Source organism: Xiphophorus hellerii, chromosome 18, assembly GCF_003331165.1.
Source record: "Xiphophorus hellerii strain 12219 chromosome 18, Xiphophorus_hellerii-4.1, whole genome shotgun sequence".
Classification (NCBI taxonomy): Eukaryota; Metazoa; Chordata; class Actinopteri; order Cyprinodontiformes; family Poeciliidae; genus Xiphophorus; species Xiphophorus hellerii.
Window position 1 is genome coordinate 26,626,910 of NC_045689.1, and position 9,062 is coordinate 26,635,971.

Genomic DNA, 9,062 nt, shown 5'->3' on the forward strand with positions numbered 1-9,062 from the left:
GATTCCCACCCAATACAAGAACAATGATCAGCTCAAACAAACTCACTGCTAGTCTCAAGCCAATCTCCATTTTTCAAGAGTCTATATGAGGAGGTGTGTATTTACTGGCCTTTAAACATCTTTGATATGTCAGGTGATCATTAATTATTAACAACATGACCTCATCCAGTCATCTTTGATTGTCTTAAAATGACCTTACATAAAAAATTCCACTTTGTTTTTCTGTTTTATTTTTATATCTCTAAATTATAAAGAACAGAACGGCTTTCCACAATCACTTAACTCAATAATACTGTAACCATTTACTAAGATGTATGAATTGGCATTTCATACAGTGAAACCCATAAATCATTCAAGCCCATGGCAGATTTACATTTAAAATCTTTTAATGTGACCAATATGCTTAAATTTATTATTTTAGCTAATCATAAACATTACTATTACTCATGTTAGTACCAACCTAAATCTAAATGATGACCCTCGGGAGATAAAAGGCAAAGGTAAATTTATTTATACAGCACATTTTCAGCAACAAGGCAATACAAAGTGCTTTACATGATTTAAAAGGAAATACAAACAAAATAACAAACCAAAGGAAATAGCGAAAGAAGAAAAAGCTAATAATGTTGATCCAAAGTAAATAAACTAGATACTATTATTCATGGTTGGTAGAGAAGTATAAGTAAGTATCTTCTGTTCTAATTTCTTTTCTGGTTTGGAAGAATAGGATTCTAAAAAGTAGTTGCTAAGGTAGTTTTTCTGGATTCTAATCCCTGTCTAAACCCAGAAACCAACAGCAGAGCCTAACGCACATTCCAGGATGATCTTCTGGTGGTCAGATTTTTTCACTGGGAAGGGAGGACTCACAACTAACCAAATGATACATATTATTACTCGAATAAATGTGTGGAAAAAAAAGACCCATGTTTGGAGGCCTTGAGTCCTCGCGGGTTCGACTCCCGGACCCGACGATATTTGCCGCATGTCTTCCCCCGTCTCCTTCACCCTTTCCTGTCAGCCTACTTTCATATAAGGGACACTACAGTAGAGCCCACAAAAAAACCCTGGAGGGGTTTAAAAAAAAAACTGAATTAATGTAAAAGACATTACAGTCATTCTTTGTTGTTGAGGACCAAACCATTTCATAGCATTACTACCAGGAAGTGTAGCTTTAAAGGCCATTAGAACCACTATAGTTTTCCCAAGAACACAGGAGATACAGAGAACAAATGTGATGCCAAACGCTGTGTGCCGCAGCATGCAGGACCACTCAGAGGGGGCTCCAATGAAAGTTAATGAACATAAGAAACACAGAGTCAAAGAGAAGAGCAACAGGAAGCTCAGCTCTGAGCTGTTGGCTCTGACAATTGGAGTTGTTCTGTGATGGAAGAAAATCACTGTTGCTCAACACAAACTGTTAAAACCGCGACTATAACTCAGCCTTCAGTCCCTGACATCACCAGAGAGAACAAAGGGGATGTAGGCTAGGCGGCTGGGCTGATGCAATTTACAACCAGTCTACAGTTAACTCACACTTTGTGAATGAATAATGTTAGACTTGCTACCTGTAACCAGCCCGGCCTTGTGCCTGAATCGCTGCCAACAAAAAAAGTCCGGTTCATCTCCAGGCCATTTATTTGATTAAAATATTATTTTTAAATGCCAAGTAATTGCCAGTCATACAGTTTAAATCAGCTATAAAACTGAACATTAAACAGAATTAATATTGAAAAGCAGAACAGCACTGCTCTAAAAATATAGTAAAATAAACCATAGTCTATTGACCCTGTGCAACTAGTCAATAAATCAGAAGAGGCGCCATGATGGACGTCAGAGTCGAGGGATGGGAGTATTGAACAGAGCGACTGAAATTGTTTTCCAATGTTGTGCCAGTTTATTCATGGCTTCTATTCGTTCGAGTCAAATAGGAGCCACATAACACGCCTGTTTGCTGCTCACAGACGGCGGTATTTACAAAAGTTACAAACAGCTAGCTTAGAAACCGATCCATATCTCCTCCCTCCTGAAGTCCCGATCAAATTACCGACTTTGTCAGAATTCACACCACATGATTTATATTACTACGTCATAAATAGCGATTCCCTTTAAACCGCAGCGACATTAAAAAACGTACAAAAGACGAGATGCTAACCATTTGTTTTCCAAACATGCTAGGCTACATGATGGTGCGGTACTGTCTCCATGGTTACCAGTGGTCAGGCTCGTACCTTCTCTATGATGCAATATTTGATACGTTTCTAATCATACTTACAAAGTGAACGGTAATCTTCTTACCTTGTAAAAAGCGTTCGCTGCAAATCCGCGGTTACACCGAGGGCTGCCATTCATTATGATTGACTTTGCTAGCCATCGCCGCCATGTTTTCCTCATTAGAAGTTATATAAAATAAAATGACAAGTTCGGTCTGCGTCCTTGTCTGCTTGTGCAGCCGGTCCTGTGGCCATTTCTAAAGTAAAATCAACTAAATAGAAGCGTTATTAGGTTACAAATGTCTGGTTTTTGACAGGCTTTACTGCAGCGCATTGCTTGTTTTGACGTCTGTCATGGCGGAGTGGGCGGAGTCCTGAAGAGCATGGTGTCACGTGCAAAGGGTCCGTATGCTACCTTCTTATTCGCCGTAAAACGAAAGGGTGCTGCATCAGTAGATGGCGGTAATGCACATCTAAAAGTTGTTTGCCAACCGCCATAAAAAAGGAAAAGAAGAAGAAGAAGAAGGGTGCTGCATGGTGCATGCTTGTTTTGACACACATCATGCCTGCTGCGTGGCCGGTGTTCAGACGGATCTGTGAATGCATTGAATAACCCAGCAGTAATTTATATGCACACATGTTCCTTTGGTGGGAGTTTAAGGAATATCCGTCTGTTGGTCCTTGTTTCATGAATAAATCATCTACTGACTAAAAAAAAAAAGCCTCTGGATGTTAATGTAAGCACAGTTATGCACAGTTATGTAACTAGAAGGACACGGAACAAAAATATAAATGCAGCACTTTTGTTTTTGCTCCCACCCTTTATGAGCTGAACTCAGATACGTAAAACATTGTCTACACGCACAAATACAATAATAATTTCTCTCAAATGTTGTTCACAAATATGTCTAAATAGTAAGCACTTTTCACCTTGCAGGTGTGACGTATCAAGATCCGGATTAGACGCCATGAATTTTGCACAGCTGTGCCCTTAGGCCGACCTCAATAAAATGCCGCTCTGAAATGTGGAAAGCTCAATTTTTTTTTTTCTCATTTATCTCCCTCATGTTACCTTATAGCGAAATAATGACAGTTTTAACAAATATATCAAAAAAACATATTTTTAATGAAATTTCCCCACAGTTTTAATGGTGCACTAATGAGCACTAACTACTTACTTTTATAAGGGATAGAGTTTCCTGAGGATGTTATCATACTATGGTGTGAGGAACCACTGCTCCACCATTGACAGGCTTTATTGGGCCCCATAAGTTGTGTTTACTTTGTGTGTGCTACAGCTAGGTCGTCAAACCACCAACCAAAATGCAAGCAACACTCCCCACAAAACCTGAGAAACAATCAACATTCGAGACAGAAACATATTTTTTATTGACTGTGTTAATAATGCAATAAAAGCAAGACACAAACAGATACAGTGTGATAAAGTGAACTGGATGTATTAGAAGAGTTAAGGATACATTTTTTCTTCAATTTAATTAAAAATTAGATCAGCAGACATTACACATACTTCTTATTCACCTGAAAGCCCAACAGTTAGGGATAGGTCTGTGTATAATTCTTCATTTTGATCTGAGTACCAAGAAAATCTTTTATTAAGACATAAAATATATGTCATAAAAAATTGTAAAAAATGCAAAGTAAAAGAACATCTCTTATAGTCACAATTCAGGGGTCTTGAACAAGACAGAAATTAAATTTTTTGATAAGAACTAAGAAAACATCATGCATTTGGTAATTTACCAAGAATAATTAGGTTTACAAGTGGCAATAAAATGCACCATGACATCTGACAATCTTTAGGTAATTTGTGATCAGTGTTTGTTCATCAAACTTTTCCTGTTGTTTTTGTCTGGCTGAAACAAAATGATGAAACACTTTGGAGCAAATATACACAATATCAGTGCAAAACTGGAGGCCAGAATAGCAAATATCTCCACAGCCACAGTAAATTTTCCAGGAGAGCTGACATAAGCTGGGATGAAGGTGATCCAGACTGCACAGAATATCAACATGCTGAAGGTTATCATCTTGGCTTCGTTGAAATTATCAGGTAGTTTCCGAGCTAGAACAGCTAACACAAAGCAAAACACAGCCAGCAGGCCGATGTAGCCGAGCACAGCCCAGAAACCAACAGCAGAGCCTAACGCACATTCCAGGATGATCTTCTCCTTGTAGGTGGTCAGATTTTTCATTGGGAAGGGAGGACTCACAACCAACCAAATGATACATATTATAACCTGAATAAATGTAAAAGATATTACAGTCATTCTTTGCTGTGGTGCACCAAACCATTTCATAGCATTACTACCAGGAAGTGTAGCTTTAAAGGCCATTAGAACCACTATAGTTTTCCCAAGAACACAGGAGATACAGAGAACAAATGTGATGCCAAACGCTGTGTGCCGCAGCATGCAGGACCACTCAGAGGGGGCTCCAATGAAAGTTAATGAACATAAGAAACACAGAGTCAGAGAGAAGAGCAGCAGGAAGCTCAGCTCTGAGTTGTTGGCTCTGACAATTGGGGTTGTTCTGTGATGGAAGAAAATCACTCCTGTTATGACAGTGAGTACGGCTCCACCAACAGAGAATGTAGCCAGGATGATTGACAGGACTTCATCGAAGGAAAGAAACTCAACTGGTTTGGGAAAACAAGCGTCTTTGTTTGCATTTGGCCAGAACTCTTTAGGACAGAGTAAACAATCAGGAGAATCTAAAAACCAAAATGAAAAAAAAAAATCAGAGTATGCAACCATATTTTTAATAATAAAATCTGCATTAAGATTTCCAAAACATACCTGTCATATTACTGATCTCTCCTTCAGGACATGGTATACAGTCATAGCAGCAGATTGGTTTTCCTTTCTGCAACACTTTACGAGTTCCTGGAGGACAACTCTCTGAGCAAACTGACACTGGAACCTGAAGCAGAAACAGCAGCAAAACAACAATTTTAAACTTTTATGTTGTTTGATTTTCTTTACAAGCAACATTGAGTAATTAGTTAAAAGTCATGTTACTTGTGTTCCACCTTCCAACCAGGTTAATTTCCTGGTGATATTAAACTCCTGGCCCTTTGGCAGTGAAGCATCATAATATCCCACTGTTACCAGTTCAATAACTCCACTCTCACTTTTCTGCCAGTTTACAAGTTCATAAAAAGCCACAGGATCTCCATTTTTATCAAATGAGACATGATAACCGTTTTGGGTAAAGTTCACTTTCTTTAATGCAGCAAAAAGCTAAGCAATAAAAGAAACACAGATGGAAAGTAGTTTAAACCTTGTTTAACATGCTTATATTTTCAGGCTTTTCACATTAAACTCATAAATCTACAACTTAATAAACTGACCTGTTTGGGCTCCATATTGATGTGTTTGTCACATTTTGTCTTGTTCTCTGTTTCCTGACATACAGCATCATGTATGGCATGTGCTACAGCATAAACAGCCTTGTACACCATGTTAGTGATTCTTAACTGAGATGTTTCAGTGTACGGGCTTACAAGCACTTTAATATCTTCAGTTCCATCACACTGTCTCTTGGTTACAACAGCAGCTAAATAAAATTTGGATTTTATCAACACAGATGTCCCAATAAACACATCAAAAATTGGTAACTTGAAATGCAGTATGACTGAAATATTATGAAAAGTATATTTTAACACAAAAAAATACTCAAACTTTTCTTTTTTTTAAAAATGTACGAATGTCTAAAGATAATGTGACATTGGTAACATTTATAAAGTACAACAGGGAAAATGCTGCATCGGGATTAAATCCACCACTGTATAAGGTGGATAACATAAGGTCATATAACCCAGATCTCTTTAAACAATAAATCAACCAATAACAATGACTATTATCAATTGGAAGGATACCAGATGTTCAGACATAAAAGTGATTCTGTCTTTTGTGGGAAAAGATAAGATGGACATTCAGAACCATACCAGTATATAAAAGTGATTACCTATATACCTATAAAGTTATTTTTGTTTTTAAGTCTCAATAAAAAAAGATACACATACAGTTGCATTTTGAAAACACTGTAAAACAAAATATTGTGAAAAGAGCATAACTCACTTTTTGTCAGGCTGCAGTTGAATGCCTCCTCCCAGAACTCAGTCAGCACTGAGGAGGCAGCGACATTAGATGGAGAGAGATCCAGGAGGAAATCTCTCAGACCTGGGATGACAGATTTCTGAATGGCAACTCCAATGGCTCCTCCACAGAAACCGAAGCTCATGGAGTTTGGGTCAGCTATCCATCCTTCACTTCCAATCCATTGCCGAGGTGGAGGAGGGTCCAGAGCCAGCTCTTCTAACAGGAACTTCATGTCTCCAGCAGCTACAAACGCAACAACAACCGTTGCTGTTGACCTGGACAGAAATTGTAATGTGAATTAAACTAACAAGGACATTTAATAATAACATTAAATATAATTACAATTTATTTGAACTCATATAAACATAAAACTGTAGCCATACTTGAAATAATAGAAAAGACTTTATGTAACAAGATAAAGTGATCTCTTCTGAAAACAATTCAAGGTTTTCTGAAGAGGTTCAGCATCAACACCTTCGGATAACGTCAGCAACTTTTCTGATCTTGCTTTGTGGGTCAGTCCGATAAAATGATTCAATGTACTCCACACAGATCCCCTCACTGTTTGCTGTCTTAAGAAAGGACGCCATGCCATTATTTCCATAATCTGAGTCCGAGTGGACGGCACCAATCCAAGTCCAACCAAAGTGTTTCACCAGCTTGGCCAGGGCGTCAGCTTGGAACTGGTCACTGGGAATGGTTCTGAAAAATGTTGGATATTCTTGTTTATTTGACAGGCAGGCACAAGTTGCAAAATGGCTCACCTACATAGAAAAAAACATTAAGGAGAATAAGTATCACCACATGTACATCTTAAAGTTTCATTCAGAAATTAATTCAGTCTAATCACCAGAGGAATGTTGAAGAGCCCCATGATGCGTGACATGCTGATGGATGGAGTGGATCCAGAGTCTCCCACAGCAGCCAGCACCACTCCAGACTGAGAACAATTCCTGCCCTGGTAAATCACGGGGTCCTGACCGTTCACTAGCTGAAATGCAACATGCACAGCTACAGGCACAGATGCGCAGGTGTCATGGATCTGATAACCCAGTTTGATTCCCGGCAGCAGCTCTGTGCTGTTGTTTATCTCCTCAATGGCAAAGATCATTGTGCGAGAAAAGCGCAGCTCCCTGGGATTAAAGCTGCAGAGGATCAGTGAATCATTTAGTTAATGTAAGAAAACATTCAGGATAAAATACAAAAAGACAATATAAACTAGTAGCTGTCAGAAACTAATTAAAGCCTGTGTAAATAATCAACAACTGATATTACTCTAAAATATTTTCTCAAATGTTGCATGACTAAAGAAACTTCCGAGAATAAAACAGCTCAAGTGAGTTCTGATTTAATATTAAAATGACTAAAGAAACCATGAGCAAAAACTCCAAAAAGCACAAAACTCTTTGATTTAGACCAAATAATACAACAACAATTCTGCTTATTGTGAAACATGAAAATCACATATCTAATTTATTTTTCTAAATATCACAGAACATTTGGCACAAAAACATCCCGTTAACTGACCTTTTGCATCTTGGAGGCTCAGGCTTGGTGGTGTAGTTATTAATCACCATTTGCATTTTGTAGTGAATGAAGAAAGCACCTCCAATCACAAAATCTCCATGCAGTGAAAATGCGGGTGCGGGAGGAGTACCATGTAGGATGCATTGCTCTGATGATGATGTGACGCTGCCAGCAGCAGCAGTCAGAGCTTCTGTAGGGAGAATCTTCTGTTTCAGATCATCTAGATTCCCACCCAACACAAGAACAATGATCAGCTCAAACAAACTCACTGCTAGTCTCAAGCCAATCTCCATTTTTCAAGTGTCTATATGAGGAGGTGTGTATTTACTGGCCTTTAAAAATCTTTGATATGTCATGTGATCATTAATTATTAACAACATGACCTCATCCAGTCATCTTTGATTGTCTTAAAATGACCTTACATAAAAAATTCCACTTTGTTCTTCTGTTGTTTTTTTTTATATCTCTAAATTATAAAGAACAGAACAGCTTTCCACAATCACTTCACTCAATAATACTGTAACCATTTACTAAAATGTATGAATTGGCATTTCATACAGTGAAACCCATAAATCATTCAAGCCCATGGCAGATTTATATTTAAAATTTTTTAATGTGACCAATATGCTTAAATTTATTATTTTAGCTAATCATAAACATTGCTATTACCCATGTGATGCCACACACCTAAATCTAAATGATGACTCTCGGGAGATAAAAGGCAAAGGTAATTTTATTTATACAGCACATTTTCAGCAACAAGGCAATATAAAGTGCTTTACAGGATTTAAAAGGAAATACAAAAAAAATAACAAACCAAAGGAAATAGCGAAAGAAGAAAAAGCTAATAATGTTGATCCAAAGTAAATAAACTAGATACTCCTATTCATGGTTGGTAGAGAAGTATAAGTAAGTAGCTTCTGTTCTAATTTATTTTCTGGTTTGGAAGAATAGGATTCTAAAAAGTAGTTGCTAAGGTAGTTTTTCTGGATTCTAATCCCTGTCTAAACCCAGAAACCAACAGCAGAGCCTAACGCACATTCCAGGATGATCTTCTGGTGGTCAGATTTTTCACTGGGAAGGGAGGACTCACAACCAACCAAATGATATGTATTATAACTTGAATAAACATGTAAAAAAAAAAAAAAAAAAGACCCATGTTTGGAGGCTTTGAGTCCTCGCGGGTTCAACTCCCGGACCCGAC

General features: G+C 37.9%; 1 pseudogene; it reads right to left on the reverse strand.

Annotated features, from left to right (window-relative positions):
* Window positions 1–4,027: 4,027 nt before the first annotated feature.
* On the reverse strand, window positions 4,028–7,472 carry LOC116707996 (extracellular calcium-sensing receptor-like; annotated as a pseudogene).
* Between the last annotated feature and the right edge of the window lie 1,590 nt (window positions 7,473–9,062).